The following is a 17,555-nucleotide window of genomic DNA, read 5'->3' on the forward strand; positions in this document are numbered from 1 at the left end:
CAGACCTGGGTGCCTGTACTCTGACCTTTGATCTGCTGGTGGTGGATAAAGATCAGGAGTCCATATTGATCATGTTGGAGCTATTGGCTGCCTTTTATTCTTCTGATCACAGTTTTTATCTGGATTGCCATTTCACCTGGTGGCACCCATTGGGAATCAGGGCCTCATTGTGCTAGGCACTGCTCAAATATAGACAATGAAAAGATGCTCCCTGCCCCAAAGAGTTTACAATCTAATTGGTAGTGTTGATTCACCTGCAAACCCACCCATCCAGGAGAGGTAACGTTGCCCTTTGGTTACTTCATTCGTATCTCTTAGAGAGATCCCTGAGTGTAGTTTTGGTCAGTTCTGTCCCAAAGCTGTTCTTTTGCAGGGCTCCATCTCATTTCCTTCTCATTTGGTGAATATATGGGGCTCCTAGGAAGGTTAGTAAAGAGGCATGGTCTGCAGTGCAATCAGTAAACCCACCTATATACTTGTATTTCATCTGGCCCGGCCAGAGCTATCAAATGTTTTACCCACTGTTTGGTAAAGAGTGAGTCACAGATGAGAGGTAATTGGATGAAGTTCAATCTGGGTAAAAGTGAAGTAGTGCAGGTAGATTTGGGGAAGCACTTGGAAGATATGGAAAGGATTACATCACTTCCTTTGTTGAGGGTGTTTGCCTGTCACTAGCTTTATAATCTGGAGGTGCTGTTGGATCCCCAGCTGCTATTCGTTGGCTCATATAGAAGCCCTGACAAGGACAGCTCACTTCCACTTACAGCTAGCCAAATGGCTATGACCATTTCTCTCTGATGCAAACCTTGTTACTGTGATCTATGCTCAGCATGTCTGCAATGCAGTGCTCCCAACACTCAGATCAACCTGTTAACTGCGGATGATGCAAAACACTGAAGCTCACTTATTCAGTGGAGTTTCTTGTTGGGAGCACAGCACCTGGTATACAGGCTCCACACTGGCTGCCTGAGGATTTCTAGCTAGAATTTAAGTTGTTATTTTGGCCTGCTGCCTCTCTCCTGTGCCACAGGCTGCAATTGTGAGAAGCCAGAGTTCTCAATCTGGTGCTCCTTTAGTATGGAAAACAGGCACTTAGCAGAGTGCTGTCTTTGAGGTGCACTGAACTCGAGTTCATTCCCATTACTATCCAAAATAGCCCAAATCTGTTGCCCTTCTGGGCACACTGTGAAGTCCCTCTTTTTCCCTAAGATTTAGGAGGGGGAGGAGTTTGTAGGGAGAGCTGGTACTGGTAGATGGCTTTTACCTCTGTTGGTTGTGTGGAAGCTGCTGGATTTACTTCTGTTGGTAGTAGTGTGATTGAATTTTTTAACATATGGCTAAGGTGCCTGGAGCCGTGAAGGGGCACTTCGTACTATTAGTGTATAAATTCAAAGAAAACAAAATCTCCTCCTTTCCCTCTCGTGTCCTGTTTTTAGCTAAGTCTTTCTTGTACTTTGTATCCCTAATAGAGACTGGAGGTTTAGTATCCCTTCCAACATTTTTATTATCATCTTCTTCGTGTGGCTGATGTAAATGTAGAGCAACAATTATAATTTGACGGTTAGATGGTTAAGCTAGATAACTGTGTCTGGGGTAGCAAAGTGTATTGCTATGATGCCTCCTTCATATTTGTGAAGTGGGCATTGAGTTGTTATATGTTCCCTGGTCTGTTCTGGGTGACCACAGTTGCAAGCAAGTATCCGCATCTGCCATAGTTTGTGCAGATATGGTTTAGGGTTGCCTATGAGGTTCATAGGAGATCAAAGCCAGGGATCTTTATTATCATTAACTATTATAACTCTAGATATTTCTTGTTACCCATATGAATATCCAGTCTCTTCTACATCACATCCTGTTGTCAAAGTTCTGCCCTGCCTTCTTGCCAAACCCTTCTTTTTGTCTCTTCATTCACTTTTGCCTCTTTTCCTTCCTCCACACCTGGAATGGCAACATCCACTAAATGCCCTCACTTTTCCTTCCTCAAATCACCCCTAAACCATATTCATGTGACCTAAGAATAATGTTGACACAAAACTCTTCTTTCTACTACTTGTGTCAGCTGTTCTATATTCACTTCTGGCTTTAGTGTGTACAGTTTTGTGGGAAGAGATTTTGTTCATTTGTTACTTGCATTTTTCCTTGTGTAATATATGTCATAAATAAATGACATCTGACACTCACTCATAGTTGATTGGTGTGGGTGTGAAAGGAAGGGAAATTCCTTTCTGGCCCATGTGGCAACCAGCTCACAATTTGAAGGATGAGATAGCATTATTGTCTCTTTAGCCTACAGATCTATGCATTGTTTTTGGCTAAAATATCCAGCTGTTAAAGCCCTGACCCCCTGACTCATAGAGGTTACCTACATGCTAGGTGAACTGATACAGGAAAAAAGTGTTTGGCTACACAATTTCTGCCACAGTTTAGCTGAACTAGTGTTTCTTCTGGGGTTTTGCCTTTATAATTCCAGTAGCTGGGATGTTCTTTTCAGATGTAAGATGCACTTGTTAATTTTGTTACATGTTTTCCATGCAAACAGGGAAAGAAAGTGATTCTTATAAAACATCTCTACAAAACTCTGCATAGTCTGGTTACCAGCACTGTGAAAACCACCCTATTATATCAAGTCCTTTATCCCAGCCCCTCTCTAACCCAGCCCCAAGGGGACACCAGAAAAGTGATTATGCCAGAAGTTGAAAATTATGGGGATTATTTAAAAATTTTCTATAACCCAAAGTTAATGATTCTGGTCACTAGAGGCTGGGAAGGAGCAAGGGCTCTTCTGCCTGTGAGCCTCCCCCAGGCTCCAGCGGCATTTCTCCATGTCTGCTCCAGGTAGGGTTGCCAACTCTGACTGAAGCTATTCCAGGAGATTTTTTCCCCCAACATGACATAATGTCATTTTCTTAAAATATCCTATTAAAATGTCCCAGATTACTTTCAATAGTCACTAGGAGATCGATGCTGATTCTGGGAGACTCCAGGCCAATCCTGGAGGGTTGGCAACCCTAGCCCCAGGACACCCACTGAGCGCTGCCAGGCTCCCCTCCCCCAGACAGCTGGGTCCCCACAGAGCTCTCCCCCACCCCACTCGGCGCTGGCCAGGGCAGGAAGTAAGTGCATCTCCCAGCCGGGACTGGCCCGTAGCCGCCGCACGGAGGAGGCGCTGGGCGGCCCCCACAGAGCGAGCCGGAGCTGCAGCTGTGATGGGGGGAGTGTGGCTGAGGGGCCCCGGGTGGGGCAGTGCTCACTGCGGCCCGCCTGCCCAGTAACAGGAGCCCTCGTGGGCCGGAGCCAAGCTGCAGGCGCCAGCTCCCCTGTGGACAGAGAGACAGACACACTGAGAGCTATGGGCACCTACAGACATGCAGGACAGACACACACAGATACCTACAGAGACACACACAGATACTGACAGACATGCAGGGATCTACAGACACCCAGGACAGACAGACACACACAGGTACCTACAGACATGCAGGACAAACAGATGCACTGGCACCTATTGACACCCAGGACAGAGACACATAGTTACCTCAGACACACACAGGTACCTACAGACACGCAGGATAAACACACACAGGTACATACAGACACAGAGGTATGGAGACACTGAGGCTTTGGCTACACTGGCGCTGTACAGCGCTGCAACTTGCTGCGCTCAGGGGTGTGAAAAAACACCCCCCTGAGCACAGCGAGTACAGCGCTGTAAAGCGCCAGTGTAATCAGTGCCTGCAGCGCTGCACGCTTGCTCGCAGCGCTGCAAGCTACTCCCCTCGGAGAGGTGGAGTACATACAGCGCTGCGAGACCTCTCTCGCAGCGCTGGCGGCGCGACTACACTCGCGCTTCACAGCGCTGCCGTGGCAGCGCTGGGAAGTCCGAGTGTAGCCAAGCCCTCAGATGCAGCCACAAATACATGGAGATAGGCGCATAAATAGACATAAGTACAGACACAAACACACACAGAGGGATATCTTCTGTTATTGTTTGCAGTGTTCTTATAGCTGTGTTGGTCCCAGGATATTACAGAGATGAGGTAATATCTTTTACTGGACCAAGAGCGTGTCTCTCTTGCCAACAAGAGCCATGAAGAGCTCTTCTTCAGGTCTGGGAAAGGTACTCCCAGCATCACAGCTAAATACACAAGGTGGAACAGATTGTTTAGCATAAGTAGTAACACATTTTGTAAGAGAGCATTCAAGGTGAAGTGGCCAGTTAACACCTCTGCAGATATAGGACAAAAAAGGGAGGTTAGTGGGTTTCAGATTGGTGTACTAAACCAGTGTTTCTTAACCAGGGGTACATGCACCCCTGGGGGTACACAGAGGTCTTCTTGAGGACACATCATCTCACCTAGATATTTGCCTAGTTTTACAACAGGCTATGTAAAAAGAACTGGTGAAGTCAGTACAAACTAAAATTTCATACAGACAGTGACTTGTTTATTCTGCTCTATATACTATACACTGAAATGTTAGTGCAATATTTATATTATATTATAATTATATGGTAAAAACAAGAAAGTAAGCAATTTTTCAGTAAGAGTGTGCTGTGATACTTGTATTTTTATGTCTGAGTTTGTAAGCAAGTAGTTTTTAAGTGAGGTGTAACTTGGGGTAGATCAGACAAATCAGATTCCCGAAAGGGGTACAGTAGTCTGGAAAGGTTGAAAGCCACTGTACTAAACCATAAATCCAATGTTTTGATTAAGTCTATGATTTTTAGTGTCTCTCAAAGATATGAATTTAAGCTCCGAGGTTCATCTTTTGATAGTGTTGTACAGGTTTCCTTTGAGGATGAGGACCGAGAAGGCATAAGAATGGCCATACTGGGTCAGACCAAAGGTCCATCAAGCCCAGTATCCTGTCCTCTGACAGTGGCCAATGGCAGGTGCCCCAAAGGGAATGAACAGACAGGTTATCATCAAGTGATCCATGCCCTGTCATCCAATCCCAGCTTCTGGCAAACAGAGGCTAGGGACACCATTCCTGCCCATCCTGGCTAATAGCCATTGATGGACCTATCTTCCATGAATCTGTCTAGCTCCCTTTTGAAACCCATTATAGTATTGGCCTTCACAACACCCTCTGGCAAGGAGTTCCACAGGTTGACAGTGCGTTGCATGAAAAAATACTTTCTTGTGTTTGTTTTAAACCTGCTACCTATTAATTTCATTTGGTGGCCCCTTGTTCTTGTATTATGAGAAGGAGTAAATAACACTTCCTTATTTACTTTCACTATACCACTCATGATTTTATAGACCTCTATCATATCCCCCCTTAATCACCTCTTGTCCAAGCTGAAAAGTCGCAGTCTTATTAATCTCTCCTCATATGGAAGCCATTCTATACCCCTAATCATTTTTGTTGCCCTTTTCTGAACCTTTTCCAATTCCAATATATCTTTTTCGAGGTGGGGCCACCACATCTGCACGCAGTATTCAAGGTGTGGGCATACCATGGATTTATATAGAGGCAATATGATATTTTCTGTCTTATTATCTATCCCTTTCTTGATGATTCCCAACATTCTGTTTGCTTTTTTGACTGCCGCTGCAGATTGAGTGGATGATTTCAGAGAACTATCCACAATGACTCCAAGATCTCTTTCTTGAGTGGTAACAGCTAATTTAGGCCCCATCATTATATATGTATAGTTGGGATTATGTTTTCCAATGTGCATAACTTTGCATTTATCAACATTAAATTTCATCTGCCATTTTGTTGCCCAGTCACCCAGTTTTGTGAGATCCTTTTGTAGCTCTTCGCAGTCAGCCTGCCTCAACTATCTTGAGTAGTTTTGTATCATCTGCAAATTTTGCCACCTCACTGTTTACCCCTTTTTCCAAATCGTTTATGAATATGTTACATAGGACTGGGCCCAGTACAGATCCCTGGGGGACACCACTATTTACCTCTCTCCATTCTGAAAACTGACCATTTATTCCTACCCTTTGTTTTCTATCTTTTAACCAGTTACCAATCGATGAGAGAACCTTCCCTCTTATCCCATGACTGCTTATTTTGCTTAAGCACCTTTGGTGAGGGACCTTGTCAAAGGCTTTCTGAAAATCTAAATACACTATGTCCACTGGATCTCCTTTGTCCGCATGCTTGTTGACCCCCTCAAAGAATTCTAGTAGATTGGTGAGGCATGATTTCCCTTTGCAAAAACCATGTTGACTATTTCCCAACAAATTATGTTCATCTATGTGTCTGACAATTTTGTTTTTTACGATAGTTTCAACCAATTTGCCCGGTACTGAAGTGAGGCTTACTGGCCTGTAGTTGCCACGGTCACCTCTGGAGCCCTTTTTAAAAATTGGCGTCACATTAGCTATCCTCCAGTCATTTGGTACAGAAGCTGATTTAAATGATAGGTTACAGATGACAGTTAGTAATCCGGCAATTTCACATTTGAGTTCCTTCAGAACTCTTGGGTGAATACCATCAGGTCCTGGAGACTTATTACTGTTTAGTTTATCAATTTGTTCCAAAACCTCCTCTAATGACACCTCAATTTGGGACAGTTCCTCAGATCTGTCACCCAAAAAGAATGGCTCAGGTTTGGGAATCTCCCTCACATCCTCAACAGTGAAGACCGATGCAAAGAATTCATTTAGTTTCTCCGCAATGGCCTTATCATCTTTGAGTGCTCCCCTTTAGCATCTCGATCGTAGATTATCCCTAAATTTTACCTACATCTGATCTGAAAAAGTTCCTCTAGATTCTAAATATCTGATATTAAAATTACCGTATTATATGTCACTGAAAAACAAAAATCAGCCACTGAGATAGTAGTGAATCCTTCTAAAAATGCATTCTACTCCTTGGACTGGCTCTTCAGAAGAAGTTAACTAGCAAACTTAGAGGCTCAGTTTCTATAGTTCTGGTGGCTCGAAGAGGCTGCACAGTGCAGAAAGGAATGTCTCTGAAAGAGATATGTTCCAAAGAGAGATTATGCACTGGCTTTACTGGATCCTAGGTTTCCCAAGAAAATTAGGGCTTCCTCCGATCTGGGCTGGTTAGATGGTTGTCCCCATTAGGGTCCCTCTCTGGCCAACCCCCCAGAAGAAGCTCTCTGAGGATTCTGGTGGAGGTTATGCCAGAAGACCTGGTACCAGAATGTGGTGCTGTTCCTCAAATATTGCCTCATAAAATCTGTCAGCTATAGGACGTGGCTTTGGTGCTCTGACCCAGCAGGAATGCAGATTACTTGAAAATGCATGAAATCTTGGTTGTTAATTGTTTCCCAAGTTAAAGCCATTTTGTAAAGATGCAAAGGTAGCTGTTAAATCCAGATATACTTCTCCATGAGAAACAATCATTGCCAAAATCTTCTTTAATTATTTTAAGGCTAGTATGACGTATAAATGCTCTAATATGGTCTTGAGGTTATGTCCAAAGGCACAATCTGTGACGCCAGTACTACATGCATGTCCAGTAATTATTCTTCACAAATAAATGTTAAAAGGCACCAATCAAACTCTTTTAAAATTGCCCATTTATGCATTTGTGCAGCCACACAACAGTAGCAGGCCCATTACTAGTTAAGACTTCAAAGCAAATGATTGCTATAATCAGATTTACAGTGGTGGGCTCCTTACCTCAGCAAGTGATGACATAGTGTGGATTTTCTGCTGTAGTAGCAGGTTAAATAGCACAATAGACAGTGTGAGCTAAAGAAACAAAAGGGAGAGAAAATGAAGGGTAAAAAGCAGTGGGAACAGTAATAAAATTATTTTGATCTGAATCTTATCTGAATGAATCAGTTTGTTGAAATGTCTTTAAAATGGCAGCAACTTCCTGTAGAAGGTTCGTGCCGGGGCTCGACCCTCCTGGGCAGGAGGGGAGCCATACCGACTCACTACCGGTGAGGCAGTGGTAGAGTTCAGGCCTCAGGCAGGGGCTGAGCAAACAAACAGTTAGTTCAGGGCTCAGGCCCTCAGGCAGGGGCTGAGCAACAGTATCACAGTTAGGGGGCTCAGGCCCTTAGGTGCAGGGGCTGAGCAGCAATATAACAGTCAGGGAGCTCAGGCCCTCTGGTGCAGGGGCTGAGCAACAGGACAACAGTTTGGGGAGCTCAGGCCCTTTGGTGCAGGGGCTGAGCAACAATATAACAGTTTGGGGAGCTCAGGCCCTTTGGTGCAGGGGCTGAGCAACAATATAACAGTTTGGGGAGCTCAGGCCCTTTGGTGCAGGGGCTGAGCAACAATATAACAGTTTGGGGAGCTCAGGCCCTTTGGTGCAGGGGCTGAGCAACAATACAGTGATTAGGATAGGCCCAGGACCCTATGCCTGAGCGTTGGGTGAGGGGGAAGCCTGCCACCCATGTGCGGGGGTGGCAGGGGGGGACGCAGGCCCACCCACTCCACTGCGTCCCAGCCTGGGGCCCTAGCAGCAGCTGCTGCCACTGCGAGTCAGTGGGGTATCCTGACCGAAACACACTGACATCGGCTCATATGCGTCTACAGCCTGACTGGGGTCGGCTACCCCCAGGCTACTTCCAGGTTCCCCCTCAGGGCCTACCTCGTCCGTGGCACCGGGTCCAGTCCAGTCCACGAGCATGGGTTCCTCTCGGCCGGGGCTTGGTGGCAGGTCCGGCAGTTCCTCGGGGAAATCCGGCCAGTTGCGCTTGGGCGGCTCCTCCGGGTAACAGCAGGGCCGGAGGGGCTCTGGTGGCGTCTCGCCTTCGGGGTTGGTGTGGGGGAGTTCCAACGGCTCCTCCCAATGACAGGAGTGGACGGACTCCGGTGGTTCCTCCTCGTAGTGGGCTCGGGGTAACTCCGGCCAGTTAGGGCCTCGGAGGTCTCCCGGCCGCGAACTCCCCGCCGCACGTCTGCTCCCTGCGTTGGCTGGGGCCGCACTGAGCTCTGGCGGCCGGCTTTTATACTTCCTGTCCCGCCCCTTGACTTCCGGGGGGCGGGAACAGGCGGCAGAGGCTCCGCCCACCTGGGTGTCTGTAAGGGCACTCCCTCTGCTGGGCAGGAGGGGAGCCACACCGACTCACTACACTTCCCAATGACCAGAGCTAGCATCTCAGTGCCTTAGGGATATGCTTGGCAAGGAGCTTTGATAAGAGATTTTTGTGATGGTGGTGATTTTGATTATCCATGTTAAATAAAATAATTTGTCTTTCCTAGAAACTCTATTGGTTTCTACCATGAAGCATCTCATCTGATAGTCGGAGAAGTAGAGGAGGAACGTTGAAAGGCACCATATGTTTTCACTTTAGCCTTTATAACCATTTGGGATATGAAAGTGTTATTTTTGAAATCCTTATATAAATTTTGTAATCATAACACTGCAAAATGTTCTTGTCTGGTGAGCTGTAGTTCTTGAAAGCAAATGGCCTGATGTATAGATTGTGCCGACATGTTCCTCTTGCAAACTGATTAGGGAATTGAAATAATTGATTCTGGTCATGTGTATATGGTGAGATGCAGCTCTTTCCAGACAAATATAGCAATCAGCTAAGTAGGGAGAGCCACTATGTAGTGGTGTAAAAGAAAATCATCTTCTCTGGGAGCTTCACCCAGATCTTGTGGGGGAAGGATGACGTGCAATGTATTAAAGGTGCTCACTTACTTTATGGTTTGTGTCTCCCATATGCAGTAATTTTCACTGTTTTTGTCCCCCTCCAACGTCATATCCATTTCCTATGGGTGACCTTTCTCTAGGGGAAAAAACGTTGAAAGGTGATAGCTTAAGTAAAGTTAATTAATTTATGGACTTTGTTTATAAGCTAAGTTGTAGCATTTCTGCACATCTCCTTGATCATTTCCTTTGTGGTGAGTAACCTTATGTTACAGTTTTGTAGCTATCTTCTGTGGTTGGGCCTAGTTCCAGCACATAATCTGGGGCACAACAGAAATTAATTGACTATAACAGCGTTTAAAGACTATAACAGCGTTTAAAAGAGAACTGGATAAATTCATGGTGGTTAAGTCCATTAATTGCTATTAGCCAGGGTGGGTAAGGAATGGTGTCCCTAGCCTCTGTTTGTCAGAGGATGGAGATGGATGGCAGGAGAGAGATCACTTGATCATTGCCTGTTAGGTTCACTCCCTCTGGGGCACCTGGCATTGGCCACTGTCGGTATACAGGATACTGGGCTAGATAGACCTTTGGTCTGACCCGGTACGTCCGTTCTTATGTTCTTATGTTATGTTCTTAACTAATTTCCAAGACTTCATAAACTTATGTGGCCCTGGATGACATACGTATGCTATATAGTCAAGTAACTGTGTATAATTCTTTTCATTGTCAGCTCTCTTTAATTCGGATTTAGCTGCTTTAATTCGAATTAACGCTTGACCCGTCCACACAACAAAGCCATTTAATTCGAATTAAAGAGCCCTTTAATTCGATTTCTGTACTCCTCCTCGACGAGAGGAGTAGCGTCAAAATCGGTATTGTTAATCCGAATTAAGGTTAGTGTGGCCGCAATTCGAAGTTATTGGCAATTCAATGTTATTGGCTACCCACAATGCAACGCTCTGGAAATCGATGCTACTACGGTAGCTTGGACGCACACCACCGAATTAATGGTGCCTAGTGTGGCCGAATACATTCGAATTTATAAAATCGGTTTCCTAAATTCGAATTATATAAATTCGGATTAATCCTGTAGTGTAGACATACCCGCAGTCTCTTCTCTCCTGTATATGATCAATCTTGAAGTCCTAGTGGAGTTTACGTTCAGATGGCCCTTTCTTCTTCTCCTTCATCTGGTCCAGCAGCCCTTCTGTTACTTCCTGTTCTAAACTCAGTTTGTAATGGGGGACTTAAAGCCAGTAAATTGCATTAGCAGTCATAAGGTTTGCTTAGATGATGTTTTATTACTGTTTTCTGGCTGATTGGCCACTTCCCCTGCTGTCCCACAGGAGAGATAAGGACTGATTGTTTTCTACTTCACTTAAAACAAATCTCCTAAAATTGCACCATTTATTCTTGAAAGGCCACCTGTGGCATCTTGCAAATATTCTGCTTTGAATGCATCTACTTTTTGCATTTCCCCATCCTCTTATTTTGAGGGTTATTTGCCTGCAGACAGGATCCTTGTTTCCTTAAACTCTAGAGCATCTCCTGCTCATTCCCCTTAATGTGAGAATCCCATTTGTGATGTCCCAATTGTTTGTTATAGAAAGAATTTTGATAAGTCTGAGGAGTCTGAGTTCATGTGAGGAATATGCAGCAGCAGCCTTTGTTTAGCACAAGGCACATATAAAAATGTTAGGTTGTATCTCGACTGGGCAATTAAAGGTTGCCCAACTTTATAAATATTCTTTTGCCATATTTGTCAATAGAAAATTGAATTCTAGCCCATCCTTCAAACTTTAGAATAATGCACACAAACAGCACCTGGAAATTTGTCAGTATTTGGATCTACTCTCCCTGGAGCAAGGGGACTGGAGTATTCTGTTTCCAGCAAGGGGGCAGTGCACAGAGCTCCTGAGCTTGACTGTCAAATTTTGATGTATCTGGGATACCAGGTTTGAGCACCATACTTGGGGTTTCTCCAACTTAGGTCTTGTGGTGAAGCAAGAGCTTACTGTTGCAAGTTGCACATAGGACATCTTGTTTGAAGTACAGCTGTTTCCATGAAAGTATGGGAGATCAGGAATAGTTATTTTGATGAAAAGGAGTTGCTTGCTGCTCTATATGCTTACATTTCATATCAGAGGCATCTGTACCCTGGCTGACTATTTGGAATATCCTGGCTTGTATGCCTTCTTTCTCTTTGAGCAGTGTAGCTGTTTGAAAGATTCTCTCTCCAAACAGCTTCCAGTTGTTCTTTGCCTGTCTGTTCTGTGCTCATTCCTGTTTTGATGAGAAGATGCCACTCTAAACCCACAGAGCAGTATGCAAAAATATTCCTTGAATGTACTTGTTTCACCTGTGGGGGAATGGGGAAGCATGGATTCTGACGACATTCATAACAAATTATAAAATGAAGGAGCCAAACAAGTGGCTTTGAAGCTGTTGTTTTGCAGGGTTCAAATTCTCCTTAATTAAGTACCTCTCCTTAATGTCGAGGTACCCTTCTCCTAAACTGTGATCGTCCCTCACCCTGTCAGTATAAATAAAAATTACATGCTATTTTTAAACTATCCATCTCACTATAGAGAGTATATAGACATACTTTCTCCGTAACTCAACAGAAAGAAAGGCTCTCCTATGTCTATAAAAAATAGCTGCTTTTGTGTGATCCTGCAAGTAGAAACGACCATACAAAATTCCAGTTGGTTCTACTTTTTAGTATGTACGTTTGAGTAAATATAGTTAAAATGTATTTTGAAGTACTACATTTGAACAGGCGTTTTCCATTCTTCTCCTAGAGGCAATTTGCCAGAATTGCTTATAAACCAGATCAGAAAGCAGTACCACATAGCCCTAGTCAGAAGGCCCTAACATCAGCCACAGCACTTGAATTACATGGAGTGACATGATCTTTAAGCACAAACAAAAAGTCAATACAATGTATAATGTAGCCTTCTACAGCACAGGTTTTCCATGAACAGAGACACCTGACTTAATTGCTGCTGCCTTCTTATTAGCCTGCTCATTAGTAAGTGTTGAGCTTTATGCCAGTGTGCTAAAGGGAAGCTACACAGCTTGTTAGTTGCCTCCCCCTACTGTGCCAGGTGAACATAGAAACTTTATATATGCCTTAAAAACTGTCAAAGTCTAGTGAAATCCTCAGAGTTCATTAACTTCTTCTCTAGTCTTTCACTTGGGGCTGGTCTACACTGGGGGGGAGGGGAATCGATCCAAGATATGCAACTTCAGCTACGCAAATAGCGTAGCTGAAGTCGAAGTATCTTGGATCGAATTACCTGGGGTCCACATGGCGCAGGATCGACGGCCGCGGCTCCCCTGTCGACTGTGCTACCGCCGCTCACTCTGGTGGAGTTCCGGAGTCGACGGTGAGCGCGTTCGGAGATCGATATATCGCGTCTTAACGAGACGTGATATATCGATCCCGGATAAATCGATTGCTACCCGCCGATACGGCGGGTAGTGAAGACGTACCCTTGGTGTTACATAAACCGTGCAGGTAACCCTAAGTACAGATAACCAAACACATAATTTCAACACATAGTTAAGAGTAAAGTCTTGGCAGTTGAGAGCTGCAGCTTCTCAGGCTGTGGAATGCGGTCATGTAGCTTCCTATAGCTGGGGAGTGCTATTATCTTGGTTTTCAAACACGCCCAGTTTCCGATTGAGCTGGTGTTAGCTGTGTCTGACAGATTGCATCCTTAGAGAGGGTGTTACTGGATGAACTTCTGATAGCTCTTCATTTCACTAAGTCCTTGTCTATACTACAGAGTTTTGTCGACAAAAGCTGCCTTTTGTCGACAAAACAGTGGATGCGTACATACTGCGATGCGACTTTTGCCGGCAAAAATACCCTGTTTTCATGACAAAATAAAACCACCTTGATGAGAGATACAAGGGTTTTTGCACAAAATTTTTGTCGACAAAGTGCCAGTGTAGGCACCATGCTTGATTTTATCGCTTTAATTGGCCTCCAGGAGGTGTCCCACAATGCCCATCCTGACTGCTCTGGTCAGCAGTTTGAACTCCACTGCCCTACAGCCACGTACAACCATCCGCCCCTCCCCCTTAGAAGCCCTGGAAATTTTTGAAATTCCATTTCCTGTTGGCTCGGTGTGGAGAGGTCTCATTGCATCTTCCCAGGTGACCATGGCGGGTTATCATAGCAAATTCTCTCCCGCTTGGACCACTGCGGAGCTGCTGGAGCTGCTCAGTATATGGGGAGAGGGGGCTGTGCAGTCCCAGCTGCGCGTGAGCCGTAGGAATTTTGATACCTACGGGCAGATTTCTCGAGGCTTGTGTGAAAAGAGCTATGATTGGGACACACTGCAGTGCAGAGTGAATATAAAGGAGCTGAGGCAGGTGCACCATAAGGCGAAGGAAGCAAACCGTCGCTCCAGTGCTGCACCTAAGACCTGCCAGTTCTATAAGGAGCTGGACGCTATCCTCGGTGACGACCTGACCACCTCCAAGAGCCTCCTGGATACTTTGCCAGGCCTGGAGGCCGCAGAAAGAGGACCTAACCCGGAGGACGAAGTCATTGATGAAGAGGTGGAGTTAGACGATGTGGAGCTCCCGGCGAGTATCTAGCCAGTCTCAGCAGTTGCTCTCTGGCAATAAGAAGCAGGAGAGGAGACACCTGGTAAGTGGCTGTGGTTTGTGTAGCACAGAGGTGGGTTCAGGGTATAGAAATGTACATGTCTGGCTGTGTTTCTGTGTGCTGGATATTTCCCTGTGCAGCTAATCAGTTCGGTGGAACAGGGTGTTGATGCACACCAAGATCTCATGGGAATCCTCCGGAGAGATCTCTAGGAAAGTTTCCTGGAGGTACTCGGCAATCCTCTGCCGAAGGTTCCTTTGCAGAGCTGCTTTGTTCCTTCCCCATGGTAGGAAACGTTCCTGTACCATTCGGCAATCACTTGTGCAAGCAGTAGCGTAGCTAGCGGGGTTCAGGGGAAGCGGCTGCTTCCCCTGACCCCACATTCCCCAAAAGTAGCGCTCTGGATGGGGAAGCGGGGCGGCCCTGCGCATGCGCCGCTCCATCTTTCGGCGGCATTTCGGCGGTAGTGCTGTTCCCTTGCATTCTCTCTGCCTCTAAATGAGGATTAGTAAAAATGAAGAATTTCCAAATTACAAGTAGCTTAGTGAAGCAAAGGGAGAGAGTGCCTCCTCTTTTGACAGCAAGCTGGGTGGGGATGCATACTTTACTCAGTAAATTGGACTATGTTCCTCATTAATTTTTTGTTTTAACCTTTTTGATCTGCAGTTTGTCAAGGTTTTGCTGTCCTTGAAGACGGTGCACTGGATCACTGTCTGCAGGAACAAGAGAGTAAGAGCTGGAATCCACAGTAGGGAACGGAGCAGAAGCAGTTCTGCCATGGCAGTCCTTATCCCTTCTCTCCCCACTGACCTATTTCCAGGGATGAAAGTAAGGCAATACGGGCTGGTACAGCGTACCGGTAAAAGGTAGCCACCTGTACCGCTGATTTTAAAGTGCTGCCGCGGCAGCGCTTTAAGGACTCTGCTTAAAGCACTGCACAGCAGTGCTTTAATGTCGCTGCCGCTGGAGCCCCGGGCAGTGCGGGCCAGGGAGCTCAGATGGACTGGCTAGGGGACGCTGACCCCCCCCAACCCTGCCCCTTCCACCCGAGGTCCCGCCCCTTCGGGGGGGGGGGGGAATGGGGGACAGAGTGTCCCCGTACTGGAAAAAGCTCCATTTTACTTTCACCCCTGCCTATTTCCAGGTTTTGTATGTGCTTCCTGCCTGCTTTTTCCACAGACACTGAAGAGCAGTGGAAGGGTGAAGCTGCTCCAGTGTGCATTTCCTCCAGTCCAGCTAGTTGCTGCAGAATAAAGCAGTTTGTTAACTCTCCCAGAGTTGATTTTAGAGGACAAATGTGAGGCAGTCTGTAGCACCCAGACCTTGGACAAGAGCCACTGACTGATTAAAGAGGCCTCCTAACGGTCACTGGAATGTATCTGTCCTACTTACCCTGGGCAGCAGATGAATGGCACATAGAGACTGATTTTAATTTTGCATTTCGCTATCCAAGTGCCTAATCCCTTTAATCCTTCACTCTGTGGATGATGGTTTTTGTTGCTGTTAATTAAATGGAATCTATACAGCCTCAGTGACTCAAATTTTAGGACAAATCTGTGCACTTAACGAGAGGCAGGTTGGCCCCAGGTCTTCTCAGGCAACATGACATTTAAAGGGACACTTCCAAGGTTATTGCAAAGATGAATTGGCCTTTCCTGGCAGCCATCCATACAGAAGCTTCCCTTCACCATTCCAGAAGTGGATTCTTATTTATCAAATAATTCTTAGTACTACAACAAATACTAATAAATCCTCCCTGTGATGTCTGATTTACTGCAGGGCTGATAGTGATTGGAGTGGAAACCCTGCCTCCCTGAAAGGGAGGAGATAAACAAGAGTAGGGACCGAACCAGGGTGAAGAGAGAAGGTATTTGTACATCGGTTTGTTTATCATGGTGCACACAGCAAACTGAACTTTACCTGCTGGATCAGGGATGCAAGCATTAGCAAGGAGTGAATTTGGATTCGAGGGACAGGGACACATACACTCCTGGAATTTTGAAGGGGAGACTTACAGTACAGGATCACTCCCCAAGAAGTCAGTGTTTGGCCTCCTATCCTTGTCCCTTTAATAAATATGTAATTTTTTACTAAAGCTTTTAACAGAGACAGCACCAAATGGAGACTATTAAAATGAGGCTGGAAAATGTTAACTGGGGAAGGCCCACAGAGATGAGGTATGGGAGGCTTCCCACTGCTCAGGTGTGGGGAGATGGGTAAGAACAATATTGTAGCTAGAAGTGTGTATTGTCCTGGTGGGGCCTAGTCTGAGCAGCAATGCCAGATATTGGGTTGTGGCTGGCCAGCCTTTTTCTTATGGTTTTGTAATAATGGAAATAAGTTTTACCTTTCTTTACTTTTAGATTTTTATAAACCGGCCCCATGGTGATCTCTGTGCATAGTCATTATATAAAAACCCAGCTGGGATGATGCACAGGGAGAGCGTTGTCTCTAAGGCAGCTAGGACACAAGATGTGTAGGGTGGTCTAGAAGTTAGTTAGGAGGGACATGTGGTTTTCTTCAGGGAATATTAGCTTTTAGTCTTACATGTCATTGGGGCATAAGCAACATATTTTTACTTGGGGGTGGTAGAGTTTTGTCCACATTAATAAAGTGAAATAAATGAATTGATGTTCCAAACTCAGTGTTTCCTTTATTTATTAATGCAGTCCCTAATTGTGTGTGTGGAGAGAGGGGGCAGGAACCAAACCAGCCACTAAGCCCCCAGTTGTCTCCACCCATTATTATTATTATCTAGCACAATGGTGTCCTAGTCCGTGACTAGGGCTTGCAGGTGCTATGGTAATACAAAATCATCATCATCATAATTGTTGGTGTTCTTATCTAAATCTAGATTTGGAAGTTAGCTCATTATGTCAAACTTTTGCTTCCTTATCCACTTGTCAATGGAAAGTAATGGGTGTTCCCTGAGCCTCTCTAGGAAAGTGACTTTCAGTTTCAGCACTGTGAAACCACTGCCCCAAAACCAACTCTCACTTGAATATCCCTACAGTTAGTGGTAGACCACAGCTTGGAGGAAAAATGCTAGGCAGCAAATGATGTTCTGCTACAAGGAATATATTTAAAAGCATAAAGTGAATAGTTTAGTGGCAGATAAGGTTAGCCTGGAAGAGAGGTTAGGAATCTCTCTTAAACTATTAGTTTAAGCCAAGAAACTGAAAGAGTGAGAGCAAAAAATCAATCTCAAGTGTCTAGTTGAGGGGTCTGTTCTCCTGACAATGGTGAAGGCTAAAATTCCTGTCTTAAATTCCATGGAACCTCCCTGAACATGCTCAATCAGCTTGTTATGTTTAAAAAGACAAGATGTAACAATAGTTAATTTGTTTTTAGTGAGATGTATTTATTTTTTTGCAAGAAGGAGTGATTTTTTTTC

The sequence above is a fragment of the Emys orbicularis genome, chromosome 22 (assembly GCF_028017835.1).
Source record: "Emys orbicularis isolate rEmyOrb1 chromosome 22, rEmyOrb1.hap1, whole genome shotgun sequence".
NCBI lineage: Eukaryota > Metazoa > Chordata > Testudines > Emydidae > Emys > Emys orbicularis.